General features: G+C 36.3%; 1 protein-coding gene across 1 annotated transcript in view; it reads left to right on the top strand.

The window, feature by feature from the left end:
- Nucleotides 1–17,275, top strand: part of LOC127583052 (acid-sensing ion channel 2-like) — an 868,039-nt gene that overhangs the window by 383,103 nt on the left and 467,661 nt on the right. The window lies entirely within an intron of this gene.

Raw genomic sequence — 17,275 nt, 5'->3', positions numbered from 1 at the left:
CAAATTTCTCCCAAGACTGGTTATACAAACTTAAAAATTTAACAAACTTAAAAGCACCGCACTTTCTTTTGATAGAAGCATTCATCCATGATGAAACTCATAAGTCTGTCAATTTTAAAGAAACTTTCAGAGGTTGTGAATCCATGTAATATTCATACAGTTGAAATGAACTCAAAACCAAAAAATATTGCAGAAACACATGCGTAAACAACTAAATCTTACATCTCAAACTCGAACTGTAAAATTAAAAAAGGTTTTCATTTTTCAAATCTCAGCAGCATTCTAATTGATACTGAAAACAGACAGTGGGCTCTTTTAAAATACATTCTTTAACTCTGCATTGTCAAACATTCAGCTAAATCTAGATTCCTTTTAATTACATTTCATATTTCATCTTTTTCAGCACAAAACCTTCCATCAGCAGTTTAGAGACCAGTTGCAACTATGTTTTGTGTCAATTTTTGACTCAAATTTTTTGTCTAGACTGAGCACAAAAATCACAACCTTTTGCTTAATCTGAGCAACAACATCTCTCTCTCTCTTTCTTTCTCTTATTCTGGAGCAATCAGAAAAGCATTTCAAGACTGACACATTCCTGCTGAAGACCTTGACTTCTTTACAGTTTGGAAGCACTCAAATGAGCATCATTAGCCAAGCAGTCCTCAGTTACTGTTAGTTTCAACTGGTTTTCTTGTAATTTCTCTGTAAATCTTGGCTGATTAATGAATCCTTCAGCCTACTCTTCTGCTGCTTCATGGTGGTTCCTTCTAACATAACTGCCTTCCTGTGTGATAATGTAGATTTAGATATTCATGTATGTACTAATTAAATAATTCATCTCCCTTGCTTTTGCTTGTTTCAATCAGTGCTCACTCTTGGTTGCCAATAATCTGTAAACAGCTCTAATTTAAGCCACTATTGTAGTATGAGGTTTAGACTCCTTAATTGGAGCAACAACGTTTCAGGATAACTTATTTTTAATTAATTTAAACAAATGCAATTCTGCCTCAGTGCAGTTGAGGTCTTGATCTTCACACACACTTTTCCTTGAAAGGCCAAAATCTGTGCTGATCTATTGGAGACAATAGTGAATTTCATGTTCAATGTCTGATTTAACTGAGAGGTGGCTCCATTCTTTTCAGGGTCTTGTTATGGACCTGTGTCAGGGAGCAGTGTTGTGCAGTGGGGGCAGGTTTTGTGGAGGACTTCAGTAATGACTTCAACTTTAGACTCTTAAGTGGAAATGTAGGCAAGCATTGTCTGTGTGCAGTAGTTTGAAGACTGAGGATGAATTGACCTTGGTTTTGCAGTAGAGCTGGTGGAGCTTGAACAGATTATTTTTCCTCTATTATATTAATGTCATTCCAAGATTAGGAACTGAGTTTCATCCAAGTATTGATATTAGCATTTCTAAAAGGTGATTGAACCAGTTTAGACTTTTTGGGTGCATGGTCATCAGCCATTACCTCTGGGATCAGGCTGTTAACAAGATTCAGTAATTAGAAAATGAAATAAAAAGTTAGATTGCAGATATAGTTTGAAAGTTATAATGTTCCTCTGCAAGATGTAAATTGGGATCTGAGAGTGTGACCAGATTATTCTTACAACCAACTTGAATAACTGATTGAAGTAATATTTTCAAGCAGGAAAGGCAATCAAGTGTTACTTCTTTTAACCAACACTGAGCTAGATAAGGAACTAACCTTGCAGTCGAGAATTCCTAATATATTCTTTGAATAACCAGTCATCATGTCAATTGGTTAATTTTATTTAGTCCAAATTTGATTGGGTTACTGAAAAAAAAAGTTTGACTTGTTTTCACCTGATTTCTTCTGAAAGGATAATGGGCCAGTAGATTTCCAAGCCAGCAATGCACTAATGAAATACGAATGAAGGACCTGGTCTACAGCTAAGCTGAACCCCTACTTTTACCAGTCAGGCAGCTGGGAATCTTTTGATCTCTCTTTTAGTGATTAAGTCTTCTCTCTTTCCCACCCACCCAAAATTGACTTTTCACCCACCTAAACCCATTCTTTGTCTTTCTTCTTTCAATCAACCTGCTAGCAATGTGGAGTTCTGGTCCAATTTAATGGCAGGCCCTCCTTATAATTTTTGTCTTCAGTTTCTTAGCCAGCTTGTTAATTTGGCAGAATGATAGATATAAAATTGGAGATAAAAGTTACAATGGGGTCCTGCCATTAACTTTTATTCGGACCACATGTCTTGCCAGGTTTCACCTTAACCCATTGTCTTCATCTTCCCATGAATATCAGGCATAACTTTTTAGGATTCTTTTCATGTGTTCATAGGTGAGATTTGCATTTGATAACAACTTTTGTCACTTTGAGTTCTTTTTAGTGCGAAGAAATTCATCTAAAATATGCGATCTCAGGTAAATATTTAAGAAAGTAAATAATTAACATTGTTGTTTTGGAATGGAAATATTCCTTCAATAATCTTGCAATGAGATCTGGGACAAGCTCATCTCTCAGAATACCCCAAAAGTTTGTTACTTTTATGATCCAATTACCTAAACAGTCTTAAAGTTGTCAAAATTATTCTTAATGGATCAGCAAGGTAAACCGTAACACTTGAATGTTTTCATTACATTTTAATAAAACTCCATTGAATGCAATAACATAATATTTCTATTCACTGCACCTCTGATTGCCATATTAAGAACACTAATGACCCAGTTATTATTCTGTGTTTGGGTGTCCTGCTATGAAAAATTAAGATAGCCCTAATTCAGATCACAGTCAGATCATATATATTTAGGAAAAATGGAGAGTAAAGAAATCCATGCCTGCCCGCCGGTTGAATCAGCAGAATAAATACTTTATTCACACTGACATCTGTCTTTCTCAATCAACCACTCACTTTCATCCTTTCCTTTTCCCAAGTTTCCCCAAAAACTACCTCAGTTTCCTTTCCACATATGGTGAAACTGGCCAAGAATAGTAAAAATTTGGCCCCTAAGGTGAACAATTGGTAGCTAAACCTGAGCTTTTGTCTCCTTTCAAAACCTCCGTAGATCCCCTTACACTTCGCCCTTCTGAGAAAATGTTCAGCACCTTTGGCAAAATTAGCCAATGGTGGTGATTGGTCAACGTTACTGAAAATGAATTAGTACTGCTAAACATTGGCTAAGCTGTGAAAGCGTGGTTGTTGTAGGACTAACTGATGTATATTACTAAGTTAGCGGAAATCAAATTGAAATAAAGATTGCATTTCTTTCATACTTTAAGCAAGATCCAGGAATCACCATACAAGACAAAGACATTGAAAAAATATCTCTGTTATTTTTCTGGAATGTCTACCTGTATCTGACAAGAATTATAGGGGTGACAAGAGGGGATAAATAACTCAGTTAATTTCATATTTTTTGCAATATAGAAGGAAGCTATTCAGCCCATCAAGTCTATGCTAGCTCTTAGAATAATTCTCTCAATCCTTAACCCCGTTTGCATCCCTGTAACTCACTTGCATGCCCATTTTTTCCCCGTTTCTCCTACCACCCGGCTGCTCTAAAGGTAGTTTATAGAAGCCAACTTTGGGATATGGGAGGAAACCAGAGGACGTGGAGGAAAAATTAGCCAATGGTAGTGACTTGGTCAATATTACTGAAAATGGATTTAGTATTACAGTCAGAGAGTGAAGCTGCAACCTCCACGTAGACAGCACTGGAGGTCAGGATTGAAGCTGAGTTGCTGGAGCTGTGAGGAAGCAGCTCTATTACCTGTTGCACCATTATGTCACCAATAGAATGAATAATGTTGAGAAAAAGAGAATCTGCAATTGCTCCAATGAAAACGAAAATCAGAAGAGGCATTTAACTGCAGGGTGATCTGTTAGTGTTCATATTATATAAAGATCAAAAATCAGAATTGCCCTTTCCTCTCCCCAGAGCACATCCTGACCCCCACCCACCTAAAGTGAACTGGAGTCAAAGAGTCATCCAGAACGGAAACAGGCCCTTTGGCCCAACTGGTCCATGCTGACCAAGATGCCCATCTAAGCTAGTCCCATTTGCCAGTGTTTGGCCCATATCCCTCTGAAACTTTCCTATCCATGATGCAGAAACCTGGCCTAAATTTTGGGATGAAAGTAAATAGATTTTTGAAAATATGAAGGTGAAATGTTCAATCATATTAGAGAATTGAATATGTGGCTCAGAAATTAGAGAAGGAAAAATAAGTTTTATTTTACGGGGCACAGGCACGAGTACTGGAGAAAATGGGAGCTATTTGTTGAGACAGGCTTTACTTGAATTTAGCTGGGGCCAGCATCCTGGCAAACTAAATAACCAGCACACTTTATTGGACTTCAAATAATTGGGGAGTGGAGGCAATGGTGTGGGCTAATTGAGAAAGGACTTAACCCTTTACATACCTTTTTTTTAATCTGTTAAAATGGATAAGACTATTAATTTTATTTCATGGAATGTTAATGGCTTAAATAATCCACTTAAACGTAAGAAGATTTTTAAAGTGTTTCATAGACTAAGTGCTCAGATTATTTTTGTTCAGGAGACTCACATCAGGAAGAAAGATAATCAACATTTTTTTAGATTTTGGAGGGGTCAACAGTTCCATTCGAATTCACAAGCAAAGGTGAAAGGAGCTTCTATTTTTATAGACTCCTCAATTTCGTTTGTTCATCATGAGACAATATCAGACCCAAATGGTAGATTTTTATTAATCACTGGTCTGCTTCATAATAAAAAAGTTGTTATGGTTAATGTTTATGCACCCAATGTAGATCACCCTGAATTTTTTAAACATCTATTTGCATTTTTTCCTAATTTAAATGAATACACTTTGATTATGGGTGGAGATTTTAACTGTTGTCTAAACCCTCCCATGGATAGATCTGTATCAAATCCTGCACTTCCAAACAAATCCACTGTCTTTGTTAATTCCTCTTTAGTTGAATCTGGAATTTTAGATGCTTGGAGATTTCTACATCCATATGATAAAGAATTGTCATTCTTTTCTCATGTTTACCATAACTACTCGAGGATTGATTATTTTTTTATTGATGCTAGATTAGCTCCACTTACTATGGACTGAAAATATGATGCAATTGCCATCTCTGATCATGCACCGTTGATTTTATCAATTAAATTACCAGATGTATCCTTGGATGTCAGACAATGGCAATTTAATCCTTCTCTATTACAAGACTCAGATTTCATCCAATTTATCAAAGAACAGATTTCATTTTTCTTTTTAACTAATTTTACTGAAGAAATTTCCAGTGGGATAATATGGGATACTTATAAAGCATATATCCGTGGTCAAATTATTTCATATTCCGCTGGCTTGAAAAAATGAACTGATAACGAAATACATATATTGGTTGACAAGATTAAAGAAATCGATAAAAAATATTCTGATACTCCGAATCTGGAGCTTTTTAAAAAGAGAACAGAACTCCAGTTACAACATAGTTTATTATTAACATCTTCAATTGAAAATCTACTACTTAAAAACAAAAGTCAATTTTATATACATGGTGATAAATCTGGTAAATTATTGACCAACCAATTGAAAGCTACTTTATCTAAACGTCAGATTAATAAAATTAGTAAACCAGATGGTACTCACACAATAGATCCTGTTCAAATCAACAAATCCTTTCAAGAATTTTATTCTTCTTTATACCAATCAGAATCCCCTGAGGATCCTACATCAATGTATGAATTTTTACGAGATCTGAAGATTCCCCAACTATCTTTAAATGAACGTTCTACATGAGATGCTCGCATTACGGAGGAAGAAATAAAGAAAGTAATCTTTTCAATGAACTCGGGTAAAGCTCACCGTCCTGACGAATATACAGCTGAATTTTTAAAATCCTTTTCTGATATTCTTCTTCCCTGGTTAGCCAAAATCAGCCTGGATGCACTCTCAGTGGGTAAACTACCACAATCTTTCTACGAAGCAATTATCTCTTTAATTCTTAAAAAGGATAAAGATCCCACTAATTGTGCATCTTATGGACCTATTTTCTTTATTAAATGTAGATGCAAAAATATTTTCCAAAATATTGGCCTTTAGACTGGAAAAAGTTCTTGCATAAATGATCTCTGAAGACCAGACAGGATTTATTCAGAATCGTTATTTACATTTTAATATCAGGAGATTAATGAATATTATATATACTCCTTCATCCCAAATTCCAGAATGTGTTGTTTCACTAGATGCTGAAAAGGCGTTGACAGAGTCGAATGGAATATCTATTCACTACACTTCAAAAATTTAATTTTAGCCCTAAATTTATATCTGCGATTAAAATGATTTGTTATACACCTATGGCTTCAATACTTACTAATAATCAACGATCTCCTTTGTTTAGGCTTTTTCGAGGTACTAGACAAGGTTGCCTGTTAAACCCTTTATTATTTGATATTGCTTTAGAACCCTTGGCTATTGCACTTCGGGACTCTTCAATGTATGTGCATTACTCGCGGACAGATGATTCATAAGATATCTCTCTACGCCGATGACCTGTTGCTTTATATTTCTAATCCGGATGAATCTATCCCCGCAGTACTATCACTACTAGATCAGTTTAGTGTTTTTTCTGGCTATAGATTAAATCTTAATAAGAGTAAATTTTTTCCATTGAATATGCAAACCCCAATTTATAGCCAATCCCTTTTAGATTGGTAACTGACTATTTTATGTATTTAGGTGTTAAAATTGCCAAGAAACATAAGGACTTATTTAAAGCTAATCTATTGCCTTTACTTGACCATGCTAAACAATTATTTACTAAGTGGTCTCCACTGTCTTTATCATTGGTAGGCCGAATTGATGCAATTAAGATGAATATTTTACCAAAATTTTTATATTTATTTCAAGCGATTCCAATTTTTGTCCCGAAATCTTTTTTTGACACAATTGATTCTAAAATTCTTTCATATATTTGGCAGAATAAAAACCCAAGGTTAAGTAAGAAATATTAAAAAAGGATGGTGGTTTGGCCTTGCCTAACTTTAGATTATACTATTGGGCAATTAATATTAGATATTTAATTTTTTGGATACAAGCTTCTGATGTAATTCAGTGCCCCAAATGGGTATGCCTTGAGCACCAATCAGTTCCTGACTTTTCATTAGTTTTTATTTTAGGTGCTTCTCTCCCTTTTGCAGTTACCAAGTTAAGTAAACATACGACTAACCCAATTGTTAAACATACAATACGAATATGGTTTCAATTTTGTAAATTTTTTGGATTGAATAAATTTAATTTGTCAAGTCCCATTCAATCTAATTTTTTCTTTCATCCATCTAGAGCTGACTCAGCTTTTTCCATATGGAAAAGGAAGGGAATCGTATGTTTTCGGGATCTATTCATTGATAACTGTTTTTCATCTTTTGAACAATTGTCTAATAAATATAATTTGCCTAGATCACACTTTTTTCGATACTTGCAGATTAGAAATTTTTTAAAAACTACTGTACCCTCTTTTCCGACACCTTACAAAATTGAAACTACGGAAAAATTTTAGGTCTTAATCCTTATCAGAAGGGCTTGATAGCGATAATTTATGATTTAATTATGAAAATACGTCTAGAATCATTAGACAAAATTAAGAATGAATGGGAAATTGAACTCCAGACATCTATACATATAGAGACTTGGAAGAAAATTCTACATTTAGTCAATACATCTTCAATGTGTGCCAGACACTCGATACAGTTTAAGGTAGTCCACAGGACCCATATGTCCAAAGATAAGTTAGCTCATTTCTATAACCATATAAATCCTATATGTGATAGATGTAAATCCAATGTGCCTTCTCTGACACATATGCTTTGGTCCTGTCCTCTTCTGGAAAAATATTGGAAAGACATTTTTAACATTATTTCAAACGTATTGAAGATTGACTTACAACCTCACCCTATCACTGCAATTTTTGGATTACCAAGGATAGAATCTGGCCATTTATCTCCTTCCGCTAACCGTATGATTGCTTTTGTTACATTAATGGCCAAACGATCCATTTTGCTTAAATGGAAGGATCCAATACCCCCTACTACTTTTCAATGGTTTTCTCAAACTATATCATGTTTAAACTTGGAAAAAATTAGGAGTGGTACTGTTGATCCTTTGCTTAAATTTGAAGATATTTGGAGTCCATTTATTCAATATTTTCACATGATGTAGATCCCCTTTCAATAACTTTCCAACTTGGAGGAACAGACTTGATGACGTAATATTGCTCTGTTTCTACTGAGAAATTTTAGCCCAGTTTTTTATTTCCTTTTTTTGTTGTTTGTTTTTCTTTTGAAAAGTTTTTTTCTGTTTAGTTTATATTTTTTATAATTTTTTTTTATTGATTTGGGTTTTTTTTAAATTTATATAATAAATCTTTTTCTTTCCTTTCTTTTATATTAAATTCATTTACTAAGAGATAATTGGATCTACAGATTTTTTTTATATTTTATTGTTCTTTATGATTATATATGCTATGATTGTTATCCTGATCTCTTTGTATTACATGTATAAATATTGATGCATATATCAATCTGTATTAATTTGAAAACTAATAAAAAGATTGAAAAAGAAAGAAAGAGAAAGGACGATGCGATAGTGCTATGTGGCGATATGGGTGATGATAAGCAGTGTGGGTCAGTAAGGATAGAGCATTTAAACGTAAGAGTACAGCTGCACGTAAGGTCAACGTAGGGAAAAGAGAAGTAAAAATCTAAAATTAAAGCCTCTCTATCTGAATAAACACATCATAAGATGGATGATTTGATGGTACAAATGGAAATTAGAAGGTATGATTTAACAGCTATTACAGAGATGTGGCTGCAAGATTTTGGTGTAGTTGACATTTCAGAAGGATAGACAGAATGAGAAAGGGCCATGGTACTTCTGATAGTAAAGGATGTGATTTTATAGTTGTGAGAACTTAACTTGGCTTTGAAATGTAAATGGAGAATCAATTAGGTGGAGATAAGAAATGGTAAGGAAACTATGACATATTGTGCATAGTCTCCAAGTTCTCTAATAGAACATATACTGGCAGATAGAGTCGAACTCAAGAAGTTAATGGGGTCCTTCATCAAAGGTATTCAATAATGATAGGCAACTTTAATTTTCAGATTGATTGAACAATTACATAAGCAAAGATTTATGGAGCACATTCTGGACAGTTTCCAAGAATAATACCTTGCTGAACCAACCTGAGAACAGGATGTTTTAGATCCGATCAAATGGAATGAGATGCAGTTAACCAGTGATCACATTGTAAAGGACCTTCTGGGGAAGAGTGACCATAATATAATAGAATAGCATATTCAGTTTCAGAGTGGGAAAATTAGGTCCTAAGCTAGTGTCTTAAACTTAGATAAAGGGAACTACAAAGCATGAAGGCATAGTTGCCCAAAGTGGATGGGAAAATAGATTAAAAGATAGGATTATAGATAAACAGTGGCTGACATTTAAAGAGATATTTCATATTTCTTAACAAAGTTAAATTCCATTGCAGAATAAACAGTCTAATAGGATGATCTGTCTGTGGTTAACTAAAGTTCAGCGTATTGTCTCACTGAAAGACAAGGCTTATAATGTTGCAAAGATTAGTGGTAAATTTTAGGATCAGGAACAATTTAGAAACCAGAAAACATGATTAAAGAAATGAAAGTGGGAGAAAATAACTCATCAGAATAGACTTACAAACAATTTAAAACAGACACTAAGGGCTTCTACAAGTGTTTAAAAAGGAAGTGAGGAGCAAAAATAAGCACTGGTCCCTCAGAGAGTGGGACTGGGAAATTAAATGGAAATGGCAGAGATTTCAAGAACAGTATTTTTATCTGTGCTCATGGTAAAATAATAATATAGTTAATAATAATAGAAAATCAAGGGGCAAAAGAAAGATGGTATTTAAAACAATCACACTGGCTGGAAAAAAATAATAGGCAAATTAATAGGACTAAAGGCTAATTAGTCCCCTAGAAATGATGGATGCATCCTGGATTCTTAAAAGATGTGGTAATGGAGAAGGTGGATGGATTAGTTGTTATCTTCCAGCAAATTATACAACTGAAAATGTAACACACTTATCCAAGCATGGAGGGAGAGAGAAAGAAGAACACCATGGGCCAGTGAGCCCAACATCTGTCTGCAATCCATTTTTAAGGAAGTAGCAGCGGTATATTTAGAAATCAAAATGCAATCAAGTAGAGTCAACATATTTTTATGAAAGGGAAATTGTATTTGACAAACTTACTTAGAGTTCTTTGGGTTTGTAATTAGCAGTGTGAATAAATAGGAACCTGTACGTGTAGTGTATATGGATTTCCAAAAAGCATTCAATAAGACGCAACATAAAACGTTACTATAAAGGTAAGAGCTCATGATATTGGGGATAATATCTTTTTTGGATCGAGGATTGCCCAATTAACAGAGATCAGAGAGATGGATAACCTTCAGGTTGGAAACTTGCAACTCCAACTACCACAGGGGTCAGTGCTGGATCCTCAGCTATTTACAACAGTGATATATATAAGATCGAGTGTATTGCAGCTAAATTTTGTGATGATGCTAAGACTGGCGGGAGCACAAATTGTGAGGACACCAAGAATTTACAGAGATATAATTCACTGCAAAATACTGTGGATACTTGATATTGGAAAATGCTGGAAAATAGTACGACAGGCATTATTAGTTGAGCAGGAAACAGAGTTAATATTTAGGTTGGTGAACTTTGTGGAACACCTCATTTCATTCTGCATACATGACCTTGAATCTTCAGTTGCCTCTCACTTTACTTCTTCATCCCACTCCCACTCTTGCGTTGACCTTGCTTCTGTTCCATTAAAACTCAAGGTAAGCTGAGGAGCAGCACTCCATCTTCTGACATGGCACATTACAAACCTCAGGTGTTGAATTCAGCACTTTAAGATAAACAACCATAGCCTTGCATCTTTCATTTCCTGCATTACTTTCTTCTCTCTGATGATTTTGGATTATATTCCATCTCCCCCTGCTTACACCTCCCCACTATCCCTTACCTTGCTCTTGTAACCAGCATCATCACCACTTGGCTCATTCAATTTCTCCTGATCTACATCCTGAGACCTATTGTTAACCCAATGCTGTAATACAAATTAAACAATATGTGGGCTAGCATCAAAGTCAAATTACTAGCATTAATTATTTTTCATAGGTTTTATAAGTTCGTGAGTTATGACTCATTTACATAATAAACTACATAAATAACAGATAGTGTTATGTTCTTTAATACAATTAACCCCATCAATAAGGAGACACAAGAAACTGGATATGCTGGAATCTGGAGCAAAAACAAACTGCTGGAGGAACTCAGCAGGTCAGGCAGCATCTGTGGAGGGAAATGGACAGCTGACATTTCAGGTTGAGACTCTTTATCTGGACTGAAAAATAGAGAGGAGATGGCCAGTACACAGAGGTGAGGGGAAGGGGTGGAGCAAGAGCTGGCAACCGATAATCAGATCCAGGTGAGGAGGGGTGAAAGGTAGATGGAGGAGGGATTTTCCACTTTTTTTTCCCACTCTTTCCTCCTTCATCTTGGAGACAATGGCCTGCTGTTCAATGGCAGTGTCTTGGTCTATTGAGAGGTATGAAGAGGTGTCTGAGAACAATGTTCGCCTCAGTTTTTCCACTACCCTAATCTACTGCCCATTGAACTTCCAGCGCTCAGCTCACTAAGCACTGGCTCCAACATCATCATTAAGTCTGTTGGTAAAGTTGGGTGCTGTTGTGCTTTGACAAACTGACCCTACTTCACAAACTGAATGCCAACTCTCAGACACTACGGCATTTGACCTTGCAACTCCGGAAGATGCAACACCTGCCCTCTTACCTCATCTTTGCCTGCCATCCGGTGACCCAAACAGTCCTTCTAGGTGAAGCAGCAATCCACTTGCCCTTCTTTCAATTTAGTTTTCTGCTTTCGATGGTCACAATGTGGTTCTCCTCCACATCAAAGAAATTAAAGATTGGGTTACTGCTTTGCAGGATATTTCCATTCTGTCTTAAATTAACAATCACCTGTTACTTTAATTCTCTGTCTCACTCCCATTATAATATCTCTCTCTTTGACCTCCTATGTTGCTCCACCAATGCCCAACATAAGCTTGAGGAACGGCACCCCACCTTCTGTCTGGCTGTGTTGAACTCCTCGGGAATTGGACAATTTCAGGTAACTACCCCTTTTTATTTCTTTCCCTGGATGTGGCTGTACCCCTGTGTATCAATCTGTTTATTTTTTTTCTCTTCCATCTCTAACTGCTGGTATTTGAAGTAATTGTTACCTTGATAACTTTTTTCTGCTTCCTATCACAGACATCCTCTCTGTTCTCTCCACTTATCCCTGTCTGCAACTTAATAGACACTTTTTCTCACACATTTCCAGTTCTGATGAAGGGCCCTTGACCTGAAATGTAAACTCCGTTTCTCCCCCCACTAATGCTGCTTGACCTAAGTGCATTTTTTTTTTGTTTCTGTTGTTTCAGATTTCCAACATCTGCAGTTTTGTCTCCAGAATTTATTACCTAGGCTTCTTATGGCAATCTCTGTATAAAGCTGCCCTCTGATGCAGTCTTTTAAACTGTTAACTGTTCAACGTTGGGACATCTCCAATAAATCATGTTATCAGTGTCCATTTAAACTGGCTCAGGGCCTTAATAATTGTGTGCATAATAAGGTTTGTTTTACGTGATGTGATTGAGTGCTGGCACAGCACACTATTCCATTCCAAAGCACCATAAATCTGCTGACTTGCTTTCAATGAAAATGCAAATTCAATAAAATAAGTGATTAGTTGTGGTGTTGCGCATTATGCTTCCACTTTCTTCAGTGCCCTGACTCAATAAAGGATAGTTAAACCAATGTGTGCTTTGGAATTGAAATGTATGGGATTAAATTGAGTGATCTTATTTATATCAGCTGATGTTCTGATATTTTTCCCCCAATAAAAAGGAATGCATTATCTCGAAGATAAATACTTGTATGTGTACTGTTATAAAAGTAATTGATTCTCAAAATACAACATTTTCTAGATCATTTTATCTTGAAAGCAATTGACTCTGGCTCTATCATTGTCTCAGTGGAGGGTCTGTGAAAATTTATCCAATCACACCATTGTTGCCGTGCTGTGTGTTGGTTGGAAAATGAGACTGAGCTGCAGGGAAGTGCCATGCAGAGCTGAGAAATGAGCTCTGTTCCAGTACTGGCATGTTCTGATGATAGAATGTTGGAAGGGAGGAAGAAACAAACAGTCCAGGAAATGGGAACCTGGAAAACAACACTGGATACACTGGTGGATCTGGATCTGGGCACACTGTTAAATAAGGCTAGACCAGAGGATGGTTGTGGCTGTGAAGCCCAATCTTGCCACAGTCCAATTATATGGACTCAATTCAAACCATAGAAATCTTCAGGAAAGTTTTTTGTAGCTTTGTAAAAGTAGATCAAACATATTCTTCGTCATGTGAAAGAGGTGTACTTGTTCCCCTCCAAATCTATTCATACACTCACATAAAGCATCTTATTGTCTTCCCTTAACATACAACTTCATAGGACTAAAAAATCCACTTTCATATAGCACTTAATCATCCCGATATTTATTCATCCTTAACACACTTAATCTCACATCTACTCAGTTAGTTAGCCACAATTTTATTCATTAGTTGCTTTAATTTCACCTCTGTTCTTCAAAGATAGCATTTGGGAGGATGGGCTGGGGGAGGAGCTCGATGCAATATAAAGATTTGCTTCAGATTTGTTCACTTTCCACTTGTATCTCCAGCCTCTGCTTACAGTCTGATGTAACTAAAAATTTGCATATTGTTCCAAAATGTAATCTTTGCTTATTTGTTTGGAAAATTAACAGAATTTTTGTATATTCCTATCTTCTTTTGCATAATTATGTTAGAGGCATAGAAGATGTTTCAGCTCATCACATTCCTAATAAGTGAGTTTGGATTCTTCAGACTTATTTGAGCTACACATATTTCGAAGTATTTGCATTGGTAAGGTTGCTTTGACCTTGATGACACTTCAGCTGATTTGGTTACAGAGTAGGTGGAACACAGCAGGTAAAAAATACAACTGATTAATCAGAATCAGATTTATTATCACTGACATATGACGTGAAATTTGTCATTTTGTGGCTACAATACAGTGAAAAGACATTAAATTACCATAAATTACAAAAATAAATATAGTGCAAAAAAAGAAAAATGAGATGGTGTTCATGAGTTCATGGACTTTTCAGAAATCTGATGGCAGAAGGAAAGAAGCTGTTTCTGAATCGTTGAGTGTGGGTCTTCAGGCTCCTGTACCTCCTCCCTGATGGTAGTAATGAGAAGAGGGCATATCCTAGATGATGAGGGTCCTTAGAGATGGATGATATTACCACACCCTTCTTTTGCATCGCCATTGGAGATAAATGCACAAAATTATATGGATATGAATATGGAAGCACCGCCAGAGACACTGAGCATTGATGATTAATGACAAGAATGTAAGTATTGACTTTTAATTTTGGTGGAAAGTGCACAATATCTACTTAGCATTTGCTTAACTCTTCTCCTGATCTTTGTTTCAATTGAACTCAGCATTGGAAGTGGATGTGGCTGGGATGAACCAGTTCCAGCTATTCCAGTCACAATCCCTGCACCCCTCCTCCAGGTACAGATGAAATGCTAGGTGGTTGTGAATGAAGATATTTCAATCTCAGGGAGTTGTATGGGATTACATACCTTAGTGAGCTTGGTTCAAAGTAAAGTCTGTTAGAATAGAAATAATGTACTGGGGAGATGCATGCTTTTTTGCATGTTTGAAGATGGTGTTTGGTAGAGCCTGTTGTCTCTTCTGACACAAGTGAGATCTAATGTGGAGGTCTCATGAACACAGGAAGAGATATTTTAGGTGTTTCGGTTGTGAATGTTCCCACAACAATGAAAGGCAGGAGTTCCAAATTCTCAGTGCAGATTTCAGTGGCTTTAAGCTGGTTGGAGGAAAAAAATAATTTGCATTTATTATGCAAGTTTACTCAGATTAATAAAATAACTTGCATAAAAAAATAACTTGCATTGCACTGTTCACATCCCTTTCAGAATGATTCAAAGATTTTTTTGCAATATAGTCATTGTAATAGAGAAAACAATGACGTCTTTTCAGTTTTCTTTATACTGGCATAATGAAAATAACATAGAAATTATGTTGTTTAACGGTACTGCACTATGTATTAGAAATGGAATTGGAAAATATTTTTGCCTTACAATCATTTTGATTTCATAAATAAATATTAATATGCTACAATCTCTGGATAATAGAAAATGCACATTCTATAATTGTACCACATCTATTAAGAACAGAACTTTTTAGTGATAAATCACGTCTGTTATTACGGCACATTTATATTTACATTGATTTCTCTGCTGATACATTATGCAGAGGGAGATCAAAACAAAATATCATGTTTAAATACAGAGTTGCTTACATTTATTTGGCAACTTTCACACCCTCTGGATATCCCACAGCACTTTAAAGCCAGTAGAATCCATTGGATGTGTCTTGCTATCACTAAGTAGCTTTGAAAGTGTGTTTAAACCACTATTCTTTCAGTATATAGGGTTAATTTTTTATGGTCTTTGCGTATATGAGAGAACCCAATGCTAAGATGAATTGACTTGAAATTCTAGGTTTAATTTAGAATAACTTTGGTGAGTTCATCTTAAGTTAGAAGAACATTGGTGAGTTAGTTTCACAAGCAGTAACAAAGTAGATGATCTGATCTTGTGTTGGTTAATGGATAACATTGGTCAGGGTATTGGGAGAACTCCCCCAGTCTTCTTTGAACATGCTTTTTTACTGTGTACATCCACAAAGGGTAAGTAGAATCTCAATTTAACCTCAGTTGGAGAATGGCATATCCAGCAGAGCTCTGGGCATTCAGTTCAGTTGTAAGTGGTACTACTTACATGAAAAGTGAATTTATTTTAGGTTGAAGATCTGGAAGAGCCATACATTTTATTCATTAACAGCATCACCTATAAGTGGGACAAAACAAACACTTCTTATATTTGCCTGTGGTAAGTTAACTTCATACTCCAGAGCTCTCTGGATGTAGAGGGAGTACTGAAGGATATGTTGGAGGAAGTTACAAGGAATCCACAGGAAATTATTCGCCACATGTGCACGTCAAGATAAGATATCTTTATTAGTCACATGTACATCGAAACACACAGTGAAATACATCTTTTGCGTAGAGTGTTCTGGCGGCAGCCTGCAAGTGTCATCACGCTTCCGGCACCAACATAGCACGCCCACAACTTCCTAACCCATATGTCTTTGGAATGTGGGAGGAAACCGGAGCACCCGGAGGAAAACCACGCAGACATGGGGAGAACATACAAACTCCTTATGGACAGCGGCAGGAATTGAACCTGGGTCGCTGGCGCTGTAAAGCGTTACACTAACCACTACACTACCGTGCCTGAGACGGCTCCAGACTTTTACAGGAGTAAAATCGGTAGACTCTAAGGAGAGCAGAAGGATTAACAAAACAACTTTCTTCCATCCTTTTAGTTCTCCAGTGAACTCCACTCCTCTTACAAGCTTAATAGGCCTTTATCTCTGTGTACTTGGGTTAGAGCACTCCAGGCCTTACAATTAATCTTGATATTGATAAATTCCCACAGAGACTTCATAGATTGCATTTTGTTGCCTAGAAATTCATCCCTGATGGGTAATATTAAAAAGGCTACATAAAAGCATCAGTGCATTACTCCAGTACAGTTACAATGCTGGCATCTACCCAACAATGTGGCACTCCAGGTAATTTCTGCTCAGTCAGTGTATTCTCAATCATCAGCAGAGTGATGGAAGCCATCATTGATAGTGTTATCTAGTGGCACTTACTCACCAATAACCTGCTCACTAATGCCCAGTTTGGGCTTTGCAAAGACTACTCAGCTTTAAATCTCATCACTATGGACCAAAGAGCTGAATTTGAAATCTGAGGTGAGAGTGACTGGCCCTGACACCCTAGTTAAACTGTTGTCAATTGGCATTGAAGGGAAAATACTCCTGTGGCTGGAGTTATACCTTGTGCAAAGGAAGTCCAGTCCTGATGAAGGGTTTCAACCCGAAGCATTGACTGTTTATTTCCCTCCATAGATGCTGCCTGACCTGCTGAGTTCCTCCAGTATCCTGTGTGTGTTGCTCCAGATTCCAGCATCTGCAGAATCTCTTGTGTCAAAGGA

The sequence above is a fragment of the Pristis pectinata genome, chromosome 25 (genome assembly GCF_009764475.1).
Source record: "Pristis pectinata isolate sPriPec2 chromosome 25, sPriPec2.1.pri, whole genome shotgun sequence".
In the NCBI taxonomy this organism is placed as follows: domain Eukaryota; kingdom Metazoa; phylum Chordata; class Chondrichthyes; order Rhinopristiformes; family Pristidae; genus Pristis; species Pristis pectinata.
This window is presented reverse-complemented; position numbering and strand designations above follow the sequence as displayed.